Genomic DNA, 16,969 nt, shown 5'->3' on the forward strand with positions numbered 1-16,969 from the left:
CGGGGGAGCAGGCCTCCCGCTGGTCGGCCGCACCTCCCAAAGCCCTATTTAGTTAGAGCATGGGGTTGTTACTTTATACTTAGGAATCCTGTGAAAGAACAAGAAGGATTATTTGATTTCACTATGTTGCATATGTATAAATGAATGGCATGCAGAAGGTATTAGAGTTCTCTTACGCGCAAACAAATTGCTAATGGGGAACAAAAGAATGTTAACATTTTTGATTGTCGTGCAGTCAATCAGAAACTAAAACTCATCTTTAAAAAGAAAGCTTATAGTAAGGAAGCTTGAGGTAGTAATAGTGTGTGTGTATATATAAATATATAGATATATACATACATTCTACATATGTATTGAACAAACAAAGGTTAAAGTAATGTTATAGCTTTATGATGCAATAATATAAAAATAATGTTTAAAGAAAATTCACAAGTTATACTTTGCTGATCTAACTTGTGCCCCCACCGTGCACTGTTTATGACCTCACATATTACCATATTACATCAGTCATGACATGTTAAATAGCATCTCAAATGACATCTTTGATGACGTCAATGAACACATCACTTATGACATCATCCAATGGATATGACAGTTTGCTTTAAGCTTTTCAAACAGGAAGGTACACAGCAAGTTCAGGGGTGACCACTCTATTTGAGCAGGGGAGTGTCGCCCCACTTAGAAAAAGCAGGGTATGCTGTTCCTAGGTGGAGTGGAGGGAAGGAGAAGGAGAGGGGATGATCTATTTGATGAAACTAGGTGTTCGTAGGGAGAAAGGAGAGCAAAGAATAGGTCCAATTAGGAGCTAGGGCCCTCACACACCCCGGAGGGTGTCATGCTTCATCGTGTGGCAGCTCCTTGTTGGGCTGGTGCTGCAATGCCCAATGGGCCCCGCAGGGGGGCTCTGTACCGATGTCTTCTCTGGTTGCAGATGTGAAGCTAAAAGTTAATATCACACTCACATTCTCCCTCTTCGACTCACTACACATACGCCCCAATATTATCTTTTATCTTCACATCTGCAGTGGGGAGAGACGCCACTCCCTTCCAATCCTGGCACTGCTAACAGCATGAGAGCAGCCAGGATTGGTTAAGCCTAGCTGGACGTGACATCGGGAGAAGATGGCCGGAGCGAGGAGGACTTGTCCCCGGAAAGCATGGCAAGTACCTTTTTATTTCTTAATTTTAAGTATTTAATTTTACTTATGTATTTTTTAATATATCAACCCGTTTCCCCCTCCTCCAGTCGCCGTACTTTACAACCGTCACTGAGAAAGTTACGCATGGCCAGGCCATGTGTCCAACTCTTCACAAGCAGCCAACTCCATGCCCTGCATGGGCTTTGGCCACGTGTGGCATGGGGTTGGCTGCTGCCCTGGCCTGAGATCATTGCCCCCAAAAAGCCAACCCTATGCCGCGCATGGCCTTTGGCCCATGGGTAGCCAACCCCTGCTGGAAGCTAACCAGCTGCAGACACCCACCCACATTTTTCTTGTTTTTAAAAACAATGTTTTGATGCCGTACATCGGTACTTCCATGGCACTGCAGCTGAAGCACCCAAAGTGGTACTGTGAGGCAGCACATGCTTCACTTGTTGAAACTTGTGTGGTCTCAAAGTACAACATGACCCAATACTCAATTTTATTTTTATGTGTCCCACAAGGGCCAGGAGTTCGCCAGGGGTTCAGGGTACCTCTACCATCACCCTTATATCTAAATAATCTTTCTAAACATGGACACTGGGGTCCTACTCCTGAAATGGCAGAGGCATAATTTTTCTTCGTGGAGTGGCCAGTCAATCTCACTCGCACAGGATTGGTACCGAACTTGTGGGACCAATGAAGGGCAACTGAGAAGAAATCGCTATCGGCCAATCAGAACGCTTTATTTTTTACATTTGCTGTACCACATGAGTCCCTCTGGAATCTTGCAGGACCAACTGTCCAACTATCGCTATAATTTAAACAATAATTTCTTGAAAATGGCTGAACGGATTTACACCAAATAAGTAAAGTTCTAACTTTCTGTCAAATTTGGTATCATGCTATTCCACCATGTTTTCCGCATTGCTTCGCAAAATTGCCTATGAAAATGAACATGGGAAAATTACACTTTAGGACCACCTATTTTTCTCAGCTCCTACTTGAGGGACTAACCCAAATGTTTTTTACAAATAAGGAATGTATATTCACAATTACATATAACCCTCAATAACAAGTTGTTTTCAATACATCTCTTGTTTTGCAGACATACTTTACCAACAGAAGAGATGAGCCAGAGTGATGGAGTCCTGTGTCTCTGTATCACTTGTCCCATTCCAATGTCCCCTACTCTACCACTGGCCTTCATATTCATGTGTGGTTTCTGGTGAGGATGAGGGGGTGGTGAGGGATGCAAAGGATCATTTCTCCTATTGGACCCCACACACAGGATTAGTGCATCCTACATCCCACAGCCAATGAATAGCTGAAAAGTGATTACCCAGCCAGAATTATGATGCGTTCCCCCCCAAAAATCCAACCTCACCACATTTAAGCACGGTCTATCACACCCTGTGGGCCTGATTTGGAGTTTGGTGGACTCCTTCTCCATATCAAGTGCATCAAGTTAAACAGATTTTCCTGTACACAAACCTGTTTTCCACCCACCTTATTTGGAGATAGTGGATCTTACGTTTTCTGTTGATGGCATACTCTGTGATTCATTGACTTAAAGCTTCTTCCAACAACCCAAAAGAGTAGAGGCTGTTGGAGGAAGGACATTACACCACCCACCTTATTTACAGTCATTTATTTTTCTGTGTCTGTTACCGCCAGGAACAGAATTAAGCAAAAATGACCCACACAAACCTAGATCATTATTTTTAAGTTTTAAAAACAAGCTTTGCTTTGGAAATTTGCTTATGAAAAACAAAGGTTTGGAAAAGTTTGGTGAACATCCACCAAAACCAATGGCAGCCGTCCACCAAACATTTTGTACATTGAAAGTAACCTCAAAGATTGTGGCTCCTTTTAATGTATAGAGATGACCACTGAGTCAGCATCCATCTCTAAATTGGAAGACAGTAGTGAATCAAGTTGGCAGAGGTAATGATCTCCACCAATGAAATCAGGCCCTACGAGGGGTGTGACCTGTCAAGATGCCCAACAGGATGCAGTGTCCGGTAGCTCCCAACCCAAAACAACCTAATCCTGCAAAATTCCTGCTTCCCTGCTGCTGCTCAACAGCATTGGCAAGAAGAATTTGCTCCTCTGGGGCCCCTGACATATGCAGGCTCGCAAAACTGCATTAGGGGAGGCCAGAACCATGGAGGGCGGCAAGCAGCACCGGGCCAGCCATGCTGAGGCCTGGCATGGCATAGACGAACCATAGGAGCTGTGGGCAAGAGCCTCATTGGCTGCTGCTGTGTGGATGCCAAGTGCCAGCATTAGAGAATGTGCAGTGGGTGGTGTTTGGCCACCTGCTTAAAGGATAAGCTCTGTTGGTCCGGAGGGACTTCCTAGGCCCTCTTTCATGGGGTTGCTGGAGCAGGAGCTCCTCATGCAGGACCCAGGACAGGCGCTGGCCAGTAGAATGAGCAGCAGAGAGAGTGGTTGTATTGGCCCTGGATGTGGCCCTAAAGATCATGGCACCAAGGAGAGGGTGAAGGGCCACATGCTGCTCCAGAGGAGCATCAACCTGGTCCCAGACGGGCGCTGCCACTTTAGGCTTGTAACTACTGTGCCCTCAGTGGACGGAGGGTGACTAGGCTGTGGGAAGGCGGGCCTGTGGTCATAGGCTTTCGGCTACGGATATGGATCCAAAACTGAATCCCCCTGCTGGGATCCTGGAATCGGGCCAGATGGGCCAGAAGGTGGGGATATGAGGCCTGAGTGATGGAAAGGGAATCCCCCTGTTGAGATCCTAGAACCAGGCCAGATGGGCCAGAAGGTGGGGATATGAGGAGTGAGTGATGGGAGCCATCTTTGACCCCACAGAGGAGGCTGGAAAGCTTCAGAGAGTTGACGCCCACCAGAAGAGAATAGGGGTTTCAGCCAGGGGGGAGCACTGGAGTGCAGTGCTCTCATGCAGTGGCTGGGAGGAGTGGCCCAGTGATTGGCCCTGGCTTCACGGCATGTGCACCTGACAGTGCTGCATTTGGCCTGGTGAACAGTGAATGAGGGCCCTGTCTGGTATGACCCCGACGACGATGGTGGTTCTTGAGCCTCGTTACAATGCCTGTGATCCTGGGGGCTCCTGCTGTGTCCTCATCACACCTCGGCAGGCCCCGATACTAACCTAGGCAATGCTGCTAAGACACCTGGTGACTGCCAGACATGGTTATAGTGGGCATGGGGGAAGATTGTAGCGCTGTAGGAGCAGCGCACTTCTAGGGTCCGTGCTGTAGCTCTCAGGAACTTGAGCCATGGGGAAGGAGAAGCCTGCACATTTGTAGTCCGGTAACACCATCATGCAGTACTCCACACTTAGGCAGCTATCCGAGATAATCACCCGACAGGGTGGCACGGACTCCAGTGGTGTGTTCCCAGAGTGTGAGGTGGAACCCTTGTGAACTGAATTCCTGGCAGCTCTCCAAGGCCCCCGCATGGCACTTGAGCAAAAAATTGAGACAATCTCTATAGATGTCTAATTACTTAGGGCCAATCTGCGGAAAGTGGTTGACAAGGTGACGGTGGCAGAGAGCAAAATTGAGAGTCAGCAGGAGAATGTTTCCACCCTCAAACAACAAATGGCCAAGATGACTACTGTTACACAGGAGTTGGAGTTCAAGGTGGAAGATGTAGAAGTCTGCTCGCACTGCAATAACATTCGAGTGCTGGGGTTCCCAGAGAGGGTATGGGGCTCTTCTGCAGAGGTATTCCTGGAACCATGGGTATGACAGCAACTCCGACCACAAGGCCTTTCATATTTCTTTGTGGGGGAGAGGGCTCACAGGGCTCTGGTGCTGCCCCCTCCACCTGGCTCCCTTCCGAGGACCATCTTCCCTAAAAACCTGAACTACTGAGATAGGCATTGTAGATTGTGAGCTGCCAGAGAGCAGGAGGTGCCTTTGTTTGACAACAATAAAATAGTCATATATCGTGACTATACGAGGAAGGACCAGGAGCAGCGTAATTTTGTTCCTTGCTGTTAAACAAAAACTATGCGCTCTACATAAACTGCTGTATCCTTCAAAACTGAAAGTCATTTCTCAGAAGAAATTGCACTTTGAACATCTGGATAAGGTCTGGGAAGGCTGGAAATGTGGGACAAAACCCTGACAGCCTGCTAGCTGCTCAGCCCCATCCATCCAACTGTCACTCTGCTCCAGTCAACCAAGAATTCCACACAAAGCCCACACACCAAACATTCCACTCACAACACTCAAACAGGCTGAGCAGCTAGGAGCAAGTTAACATAAGAGATAAATAGAGATAGTAGAATACTACATATCTCTTTCCTTATAAATGAAAGACGAAACTAAACATCTTGAAACTATAGACATAAAAATGCAAGATAAGATAAATGATAAAAACGTCCTAAAACTACAAGCATAAATGTATAATCTAAATACATACACTGAACATCATAAGACTGTAAACATACCAGCAAAAGATAAGTTGATATACATGTACCAAACCTCTTAAGACTGTAAACGCAATAGCAAAAGATAAGTAACATAGTCAGTAACCCAGGGATGACAGAAACGACATCACGAGAGGGGTAGCGACTACGCAAAATAAAAAGAGAAGAGAAAAAGGTAAATATATAAAATACGAAATACCCATCTCCCCCTCTTAATAAAGGCAAAAAAATTGATGACGAAAATGTATATAATCCCATGTAGGGAAAACTCCATTTAAACGTGTGGAAAGAGGGACTGGGACCCAAATTCCTGCCCCCACTAATCACTAAGGGACAACAAATGAAATAAAACAACTTAGGCACACAAGGACCCACCGCTGCTACAACAACTCATGCGGCACAATGCGTCTTAAACACACATGGACCCACCCCGGCAACAAGTCAAAAAGACCACCCTCGCGTAAGGGTACAATGTAATATAGCGTAAAATAGAACACAAAGATCCCAAAACTTACCCCAAAGTAGGGCCAACCCTCTTGTAAGGGAACACGCACCCCGTGTAAGGGTTCACCCCTGTGTAGGGGCCATATGAAGTGCAGTAAACTCTACTAAAGAAAACTACATATCCCAAATGTAAGGGAAAAGATCCCATCCTCGTCGCCAAAAATATGTGTAGTAATCTGGACAACACGGGTATGATGAAGTCAACGTAGCTTTATTGAAGAGTAGGTAAAGCAGGTAAGAAGGTCTCTTCAATAGTCCCTTAACAGTCTCTCCACAGTCCCACCGGGAGTAGCCTGCTAGCTGCTCAGCCCCATCCATCCAACTGTCACTCTGCTCCAGTCACCCTAGCATTCCACACATAGCCCACACACCAAACATTCCACTCAGAACACTCACAAAGGCTGAGCAGCTAGAAGCAAGTTAACATAAGAGATAAATAGAGATAGTATAATACTACATGGTCCCATTCATGATTCCTGGAAGGGAGACCTTGGTCAGAGGTTGACAGACTGGTTTCACCCTGAGTTTCAATCTAGTAGGATGGTACTATGCAGCTGTTGGTTGCTGGTGTCCCACAATCACTTCAGGGTTGTCCTGTGGCTGTCCCCTCAGCCAGTATGGTCCCTGCCACCCCATATGTCACTGCAGACATTGTACCAAAAACAATGCTAACTGATTTGATGCTGGGCTAGTCATAATAGCATTTTCAAGCTAAATTTTATTAATTGACTTTGACCGGGGATTGATGGTCCAATGCATGCACATTGTGAAGCAGCCTGCAGTTGGCATGATGAGAGGCACATGGTGGCATAATTTGGCTTTCTGGTGTGTGTATGCCTGTATAGGAGCGGTTTTGCTGGGTTTACTCTCCACTATGGTCGGCACTGTATTGACTTTGATGGGGTGGTGCCAATGCCACTTATGGGGGTACGAGTGATCTAATTTCACTGGGTGGTAGAGATGGGAGTCATAGGTTTGGGTTTCTGTCCCTGTTGGACAGGTAGAGGAGGCTTTGTTGTTCCTGGCATTTGATCAGGGTAGGTTTACGTAGGTTCAATATTTCACTATGTGTGTGAGGGTGTTTATTGTTGTGTTTATACGGTTACAATGTGTGTTGTTCCAGATAAGTCAGGTTGTAATAGTACTGCAGGGCATGGGAGGGAATCCTGCACTCCTGAACTTCACATATGGGAGATGAGTACAGAATTTTGAAATGGAACGTTCACGGGTTGGGGTTGTACATTAAGCAATATAGGGTACTCTCTTTCCTGAAGTGTCACAAAAGTAGCATAGCCTATCTACAAGAGATGCTGAGGCTGAGCATGGCAAAGACATGGAGGGGGCAGATATATCACACATCATAATCTACATCTGCCAGGGAATTGCTGGTTTGGGCAGCTTCTGGAACCCCGTTTACCTAACTTACATAGAGGCTTATGTTGAGAGTTGATATATGTTCCTTCAAGGTATGCTGTATGGGAGGCCAAATCTCGAACCCACACATATGCTCTGAATATGGATGATCCAATGTTTTTTTCAAAATAAAAGATCTGGTTAGCCAGCCTGCGGATGTACCCCTACTGTGGTTAGGGGACTTCAACTGTGAATTAGATGAGGAGCTAGACAGGCTGCTCCCTCGTCCAAGCACCAAATCCCAAATGATGACAGCCTTATAGGAGGTGATGCACAACCTGGGGCTTTCAGATGTCTGGCGTACACTTAGACTACCGCACAAGGCGTACACATGCCACTTCCTTACTCATAATACAGTCAGTAGCCTGGATAGAGTATTGGTAGCTGGGATCCCTCATAACAAGCTGGTGACTATGTTGTATTTGGCTACGTTTTTGTCTGGTTTCTCTGTGGATGTCCTCTTGGATAGGAAGGGTAAGGAGGCGCTGCCTGAGGTACTGACTGACTACATGGGGCATAATTTGGGGACAATACATTACAGGGCCGCCAAATGGAAAGCCATGAATGCTGTATTGTGGGGGCAGTGCATGGGGCTGACGTGTGGGAGGCGGAGACAATTGCAGAAGGAGCTACATAGAGATGAGGCTGGTGTGGCTGATTTGCAGGTGTAGGATTTGTCGGATCCAGAGCTCCAGTGGTAGAACCCCATGTGAGCCGTCGGATTGCGGGCACGTAGGACAGGATGGATAGGTACACTCTGGAGCAGTACTGCCAAAGGTTGCTTTGTGAGGGTGCTAAGTCAGGCAGACTTTTTGGCCGCATCTTGTACAGGGAGGCGGCCATTACCCCATATCCCACTTAATTACTGTGGATGGCGTGGCAGTGCCTTTTCAGGCTGCCATTCTGCCCAACTTTCAGCATTTGGAGGGGGTCTATAGGGGAACTCGCATAGCACAGTTGACCAGACTAAAGCTTTTTTTGGGCGTGTTGATCTTCCATGGGTTAACGGGGATATGGTTGCAGGCTTTGACTTGATGAGTTACGTAGGGCGCTGCGGATGCTCCCTAAGAATAAGGCTCCAGGGGAGATGGATTTCAGCCAAAATTATATCAGTACTTCTCAGCTGGTCTCACTCAGTGGCTTCTCAAGGTGTTCCTGTAAGCCAGAGAGACAGGAGCTCTACCTCTGACCATGAGGGAAGGGGATATTTGTAGGTTGCTAAAGTCAGGTGGGGATAGGTCTGACCCAGCAGCATACTGCTCACAATGATTAACACAGGCATGAAGGTTCTATGGTAACTCCTGGCCAATTGCCAGAGCCCTATAATGAGGGGTCTGGTGCACGAAGACCAGTGCGGATTTACCTTGGTGAAAATGGGGCGAGGACATGGCGCAGGTCCCCATTCACATAGAAAAAGCTTTTGATACTGTGGAGTGGGGGTGCATGCTTGAAGTCCTGTGGATCGTGGGTTTTAGGCTGATCTTTTGGGCATGGGTTCAATTACTCTACACATGTCCTAGCGCCAAAGTCCCGGTGGGGCGAAATCAGTTGGCCAGCTGGGAATTGGGGAGTAGGACTCTGCAGGGTTGCCACCTGTCACCCATATTGCTGGCCTTGGCATTAAAGCCCATGGCAATTTGGGCCCGATGGGTAATATACGGGATAGACGGAGAACATGTTGTCGGTGTATGGAGATGGTGGTCTGCTCTATCTCACAATCCCCAGAGAGTTGTGACTTTTGGACGAATTCGGAGAAGTGTCTGGTCTGAGAATTAATTGAACTAAATTGTTGCCATGTCTATTGGCGGCATTGATGGGGATACCAGTGGACCATCTCTGATATTGGGCTGGGTGGGAACCTGGCCGTTTTCGATATTTGGGCATGACGGCTACTCATACAAAAGAAAAGCAGTTGCAACACAATATTGGTAAGGTTCTGGACTTACGCTCTTTGGTTGCATTTTAGAACACTTTGCCACTACGGCATATGGGTAGAATAGTTGTTTCTAAGATAGTGCTTCTCCTGCCCTGTCTTTATCCTATTCAGAATTCTCTGTGACTGTTGCCTTCTAGCATGTTCAAACACTAGATTTCATTCTTACTTCCCTCCTCTGGGCTGGTAAGTGAAGTAGGGTCACTCTGATGATGAGTTAATAAGAGGGAGGGCTGAAAGTGCCACAGATGGAGTATTATAATTTTCCAGTCCATATGCAGTATGCTGCCCGACAGCTGGCTGATATCAGTAACTGGAAAAAACGATTGCTGGTGGGTTTAGGCAAGGGGGCTGAGCTTACGGCATTGCTGTTGGAGGGATCTGGTGTATCAGTGGAAATACCATATGCCATTCAACAAACTGTGTATGCATGGCAGAGGCTGGTGACAGTGGTGCTTAAGATAGCGCCCATTCACTGCGAAATACCAATATTTATTCCTGTTCCTTTCCGGCTTATTGCGACCCATATGTAATTTCAGGCATGACATGATGGGGTCTGTGAATTGCTTTATCTCCTTTGAGGATGCGCAGGCTGAATTTGGGGTGGGAACCGGTCACTTTCTTTAATATGCAGGCCTGATGGCGATCTCTAGACAAACTTGGATCGCCTTCCCTGATGAACCAACCTCGTCCAGCATATTGGGGAGCATGCTGGCCTATGGCTCGGGAAGGCACTTAGTTTCATTGATATATAAAGCCATGATGTCAGACATCACCCTTCGGCCTCTGCGGACACGACAGGCATGGGATACTGATCTGGTCAACCCGCTCTCGGATGTGTACTGGGCACATGTCTGAGCCCTGTCGAGGACAGTTTCCAGCAATGATTGCTTTAAATTAATTAATTTTAACTTTGTCCACTGTACCGATGTGATGCTTTAGGCTTTAAGCCAGATATCTTGGAATCGATCATCTGCCTGTCCTCAATGTGGCTCTGTGAGGGTCAATTTTAAGCATATGGCCTGGGGTTGCCCTCGGTGCGAGCCTTCTGGACCCTGGTGATTGATAAACCTACTTTCACCATGGCGTTGTGGAGCACTCTTACACTACAGTTCTGTCTTCTGAGGAACATTTGCAGGCCCAAGGAGTATGCAATAGCTTACAAGTTTCTGCACCTGGCCTTGGTGTTGGCCAGGAGTTGGTGGCTCTCCTCTACATGGGGCAGATAGCCCCGTCAGTGCAATTCTGGAACAGTGATGTGGCTGAGTGGTCGTTGGCAGAGGAGCTACATATGCAGCATAGTAGGAGGGCTGAACAACTTCAGCATGACCTGGATGCTTGGTAGGGGAGGGTGGAATTTTTTATTCCACCAGCGGAATTGGAGGAATTGATCAGCACTACCATGTAAAAGTCACTTCTGTAAATAAAAACTATATTTCCCTACATGAAAAGAAAAAGGGATGAGCCAGGAATCACAAGGGATTCTGGGATAAGTAGTTTGCATTTGTGACACTGACTTTTCACACTAAATTGACTTCGCCCTCGTCTAGAACATTATTTCCCACAAGTTCCGTAATGTGGTCTGCACCTCGACTTGATTTACGGTCCGACTCTCCCAGATGGCTGCTTGGGAAAGAAGGGCAATTAGCAGCAGGAAAAGGTAAAGTGATGAGTGCTAGTGGGGTAGGGCGACGCGCAACACTGATACTGGGGGCGAGGAGTTATCCGATGGTGTGCATGGTTGAACTTTAATGACGTTTGTTGCAGATTTATATAGCGCAAACTCGACCCAAAGATATTGGAGCACTTTACATGAGCACCACTTATGTTACACAAGGACACAATTATTTGTTCGTAGGCACAGGGATATGAAGGGTCTCATTATGATGTTGGTTAGAAAGCATTTTGACCGACTCCTTGTTGGAATAGTTTCCGATCAACTTGGGTTTGGGGAGCCTGTGTTCCGACCGACAACACAGGCTCCCATTAGAGAAAGGAGTGGTTGCCAAAAACCTTGCACTCTGTGGCGGGCAACCCATGGTTCCTGCCACACTGTGAATGGTTGGAAAGAGTGGTCCCATGGTTACTCCCAAGGACCCCAACCAGAGGCCCAGGTGGAGGGGGGCCTGCTTCGGGCCCTCAAAGTCAGTTTTTGACAGCTGTTTGGTGATGCACAGTCTGAATCTGACATCCAACACCGGAATACGTCTATTGGAAACATAGTCCATAGACCTGTATGATTCTGTTCCGACCGACTCGGAGTCTCCGAATGGGAGTCAGAACCGAGTCTGACAGGCCGAACAGTTACCTACTATCGTAATCGGTCGGTCGGAAATGTTTCTTTCCAATATGGTTCTAACTCGGGTTAGGAAATCTGAATGCCATTCGGAGCCTTTCTGACCGACATCATAATGAGGCCCTAAGTGATTTGCCCAAAATCACAGGATGCTGAGCAGACACCGAGGCTCGAACCTGGTTCCTAAGCACCAAAATAGGCAGCTCTGAACGTAAGGCCACATCCTCTCAAAGACAAAGCAGAACAATTGTGGCTGAGGTCGTCAATTTCTCTCAGAGCTTTTGGGGTGTGGTATGCCTTGGCGAGAGAGGTAAAATTACTACGGCAAATGGCATGGTAGTATTTTAAGGTCAAAAGAGAGATGCTGAACAAATACAAAACTAAGTAGGTCATTGGGAAACCATTTGTAAGCAACTTAAATTAAACTATACAACTGTAAATGTCAATAAGCACAACTTCTGCTTAATTTCAGAGTCACCCAGCAAAAGAAAATTTGTACTGCTGACGATCACTTAACGGACCCTGCCCACATTGACAGCATCCCAGTTCTCTAGATCACAGAGTTCTGTTGTAGGGTGCAGCAATATGTTGGCTGGCATACGTTGTATTGAGTTAACACTTCCCACTATAGGTTTCCCTTATTTTAGCCTAACTGCATGTTGTAGGCCACAATTGTTATTCAGTTCTTCTGCTGGGATTCAGTCTGAACATTTCTTATAAGGTCAAACAACTTTGTTCTCTATTTTTCTGTGCTCTGTAAAGCAAAATCTCCAGACATACAGACACAACAAAAGTGCAGCTGCTGTTTTACAACACAACACTTCTTTATCATATAAACCGAGACGTGACCTTTGTAAAAGAGAGAGGAAGATTCGTGCAGAGGGAAAGGTCTGGGGACGGACGCACCAGCTTTGTGCATCCTGAAATGCAGACAGGCTAACTACAAATGCCAGGTATGGTGGCCGGTTCTAATCTCATAGATCACTGATATATCACTGTGCTCACGAAGTGAGGATAGACTAAGGCAGATATATCATTCGCCATGATAGGGATATTCATTGTTTACAGTTTACTTGTAATGCTGATTAATCTGTTCAGTTGCATAGGTTTTCTAATTACAGCACAGTTGCTTCATGATAGAGCACAATAGTTTCAATAAATATTGTAAACTTTCAGAGTGTCTTTCTTTTGTTTATTATGGACATGCAAGAGTGAGAAAACGAAAGGTAACGATCTGATTCCACAGTTCCTTTGGGCACTAGAGAGTTGTGTTCTGGGATGCCTATCTATCTAGTACTCTGGGAACATTAAAGGTCTTTACCCTGGTGCATCTCTGTGACTGAAGAGGGCCATCACCCTCTGCAGTGTTGTGGGGGGCCATTACACTCACCTTCTGTTTGCAACCCTATGTATGCTAGGTGGGGGGCCGCGAGGTAGATTTAGGGCTATCGCTCTGGTGCATCACATGGGACTGAAGAGGGCCAAGACCCTAGGCAGAGACATGACCTAGAAGGGCCATTACCTGGAGTGCCACTGTTCACGACTTCCATTTGCCAGCTGGTAGCCATGGTAAAGAGAGCCCTTGAGCAGAATGCAAGAGTGAAGTATAGCGGGTTGCAACCCCTTTAAGCAGAGCATCGACTTAACCACTAGAACTGAGAAGCCACCCAAGATCTGCTGCCAGATTCAGGAAGACGTAATGCATGGCCAGAGGAGTGCTGTGGACGCCTGCGGTGTCTCCCAAAGCATCCTGAACACGGCTCATCGACTTGCCACTAACACGACCTTGGGCCTTATTGTAACACCAGCAAGAGCGGGTAAGACTGGTCACCGGTCTGTAGAGCGTCTAGGGGAACTTGCTGACTATAGTGCTACTGCCCTGAGAAACTTTGCCTTTTAAAAAGTCATCATGGAGCTTCTAAGACTCAAACTCACTAGCGGGGATTTTTCTAAATGTAGCCTCATGTACATGGGAAATAACCACAGTCTGTAAATAAGAAAGTGGGACTCGTGATTTTACAGGACATTGCTGTCCCTACAAAGGCTGTGTATATTATTTGTAGTGTGCTGTATTTCACTTCTGGTTCGTACCGTAATACTACATTTTCATAAAAGCAAGTATCTGGCTGGATTTCCATTGGGATTGCTGAGTGTATTTTGAGTCTTGTGGCAGTGTAAACCTTGCACCTACTTCCCCCGAGAAGCTTTTGCTCGATCCGTGCTACCAGTGAGAGTCAAGTGTTGAAGGGGTAGTACTTGGCCCAGTAACTCGGAGCCCATGGTATGTTGTGCCCCAGGACATCAGGAGTAAAATCTTCAGTAGTGCTGATATTCTGTCTCTAATTTTCTTACTACAGGTAATAGTCATTTGTAACATGGGAATGGCATAGCTAACCTGCTGTAATAAGTTATTACAACTGAGTATTGTCATCAGAAGGGCTGCTGTCAGAGATAGTGGAGAATGTGAAAAGCAACTCTCTCTCTCTCTCTCCCTATCCTCTTTGATTAGAAGGAAAAGAAAGTCCAAGGAGTTAATGTGTGCTTGGAGGGTAAAAATGATGGCGTAACTCTGTTTTATGAGGAATAAAGTACCCCCTTCTCTACCGATATTCTTGCAGTTCAATCAACAGTCCACATGAACACTGATTAGAGCTAGCCAGAGGTGGCAGCTATTACTGCCCTATTGCTCTTTTGTGATGCAGGTCTTAGGGGTTAGGAAGGTAGCAGCATAAACAGGTCAAATGGGCTGTAAGGGCCATGCTAACTTGTTTGCAGTTGTCATTCTTTGCCCTGGCACCTCAGTAGCAAATAGAAGGTTAATGGGTGAAGGATGGAACATTAACTCAATCATGTGATGCAATCAGGAGTGAAAAGATGTGGCAGGTCACATCCTCCATTTTGGTGTGTGGATGTCAATGCGATCTTATTGGTAATCTTGACAATTGCAAGCAGTAATACATTTTGAAGACAGCAATGGGATCAGGAATATTGGTTCTCCTAAACTGTGACAAAGGAGCGAAAGAGAGGGGTGAGTGAGAAAGGGAGAGGGACAAGGAAAGGAAGAGAGGGCCATAAACAATGTGTATGTGTGTGTGTGCATGCGTGGGTGTGTGTGCGTGCGTTCATGTACGTTCTATTCTTTGTGAATCAGACTTAGCTTTTAACTTTTGATAAAGTGCACATCAGGGTTTTTTGTAAAAACTGATGCATATTACTAATTGATAGGCAGAATTTCAAGGTTGTAGAGTACCTGGTGGAGGAACAATTTTTAGAGTGAGGTTGCTAAAGGCACAGGGAACATGCGATAGGCTGTCTTTGAAACCACAACAAATGCTGTCATAAGAAAAACATGGTAATGTCACCTTTATTGATCATTAACCATCTAACGTTTCTGAAGTTGTTTGGGGGGATGCGGCAGCACCCCTGTACCCTTCGTTAAAGTCAAAAGTCAATCAAATGAGCACCCATAATTTTTAGGTCTCGCCTGTCGATGCGCATGCGCATCGAGCAAGCGAGACTATAGGGGCTCATCTACTCTTTATCTAACTTGCAAGGAATCGTGGCAATTCCTTGCAGTGCCCGTGACTTTTAAGCTCAATGCGCATGTGCATTGAGCTTAAAAGCGCGTGCACAGCCGCCCGCATTCCTCCGACACCTTTGAAGTGAAGCTTAGCTTCACTTCAAAGGCCCGGCTTCCACGGCCGCCAGGCCACATCAAAGGCTTCCCCAGCACTGCCCCGCCCATCAATCACCCTCCCACTGCCACCCCCCTCCCTCTCCATATGGTGCGCTCTGCCTCAGGCCTCTGAGCCGTCCCTACGCTCCCCGCCCACCCCCATCCTTCACACCCTTTGTCATTACTTCGGCCCCGAGCCCGAGCCACCCCTACGCTCCCCGCCCACCCCCATCCTTCACACCCTTCGGCACCACTTTTACATGAGAGCTAGTTTCTGCTTTGTACCAGAACATAATGCACTGTTATTTTATCTCCTATTTGCTCAACCATCTCAGGAGCACAGGAAAACACTTTCGAGAGTGCATTGCAGGATTTCAGTTTAGCAGAAGGCGGCGTGCATTGCAATGTGAAAGGGTTTTTTTCTTCAAATTGTAACACATGCTTTCCAGCGCGTTCGTGCTTAGAAATTCGATTGCCAGAGTTGAGGGCATTAGTTACAGAGCCGAGAATGTTTTAAAACAGCCAGCTGTGTGAAATTCTGTTACGTTACCTCGAAACGTTGTTACGTTACGTTACGTCCGAACTATTATGTGAAGTGTTCACAGGAATTTTGATAGGCTTGCTATTTCTCTCGAAAGCGTTCACACCTTTAACATTGCAAGTCCAGGGGGGAGGAGCCTAGCTCGCGACCGAGATGGCCGCGTTTTAGCTCGGCTCCGTTCAACCACCTGTTTTCTTCGATTATCCTGTATTTCTCCTGCCCCGGGAAGCCCTCCTTGCGGTGTTTCGGTACCGCGGGCACTTTGCGGACACTTACCCGTTGCTCCGGTGATCCTGGGTGCTGTCGATCCTGTGCGGTGGTCCCGCTCGGAGCCTTCGGGGCGAACTGGCCTGGACCTCCTGGCAGCGACGGGACGTGGCGGAGCGCGATGGTCGGCCCTTGCTGGCGCTGTGGTTCTGGTTGCGGGGGCTGATGTGCGAATAGGCCGGCTGTGCCCGTTGGCGGACCCGACTGGCCTGGGCCTCGAGGTGCGGACGCTGCCTCCTGCGGGAGAGCCTCCTCATATATCAGGCTTGGTCCCCCCTTTGTTCCCCGGCCCGGCCATTTTGGATTTTCCGCCCGGGCTCGGAGAACGGGGCCGGCGGCACGAGGGGGCCGCCGAACATCCTTCTTCTGGTGGGTCTCCTTCCTGCCTTGGGGCGCCTCGCCGCAGTTCGGCTGATCTCCTTTTGCTTTGGCGTTGCTCCGGCCGGGGCCCCCGACGACCGAGGGCTTGCTGAGCTCCTAAGATGGCGGCCGGCCCTGGGAGTCTCTGCCGGGCCTGGGCGAGCACTGGGGGCCCGCCACACGGCCCGGATGTCGGCTCTTGTGAAGGGTTTCCTGCACTTCATGTTGTCCTGGATGCACTATACTCCTGGCGGACTTCCGTGGCTGCGCCTGTTTCCCCTGTGGAGGCGGACCCGCTTTTCGATTTATGCGGGCCCCCATCGTTGGATTTTGCTTCCTTGTTGCAGGGTACGGCTGGTGTGCTCCTGGTCTCTGTGCCTCCGGCGGAGACCGCATCCTTGAATTGGAGACTCT

This window comes from Lissotriton helveticus, chromosome 6, assembly GCF_964261635.1.
Source record: "Lissotriton helveticus chromosome 6, aLisHel1.1, whole genome shotgun sequence".
In the NCBI taxonomy this organism is placed as follows: domain Eukaryota; kingdom Metazoa; phylum Chordata; class Amphibia; order Caudata; family Salamandridae; genus Lissotriton; species Lissotriton helveticus.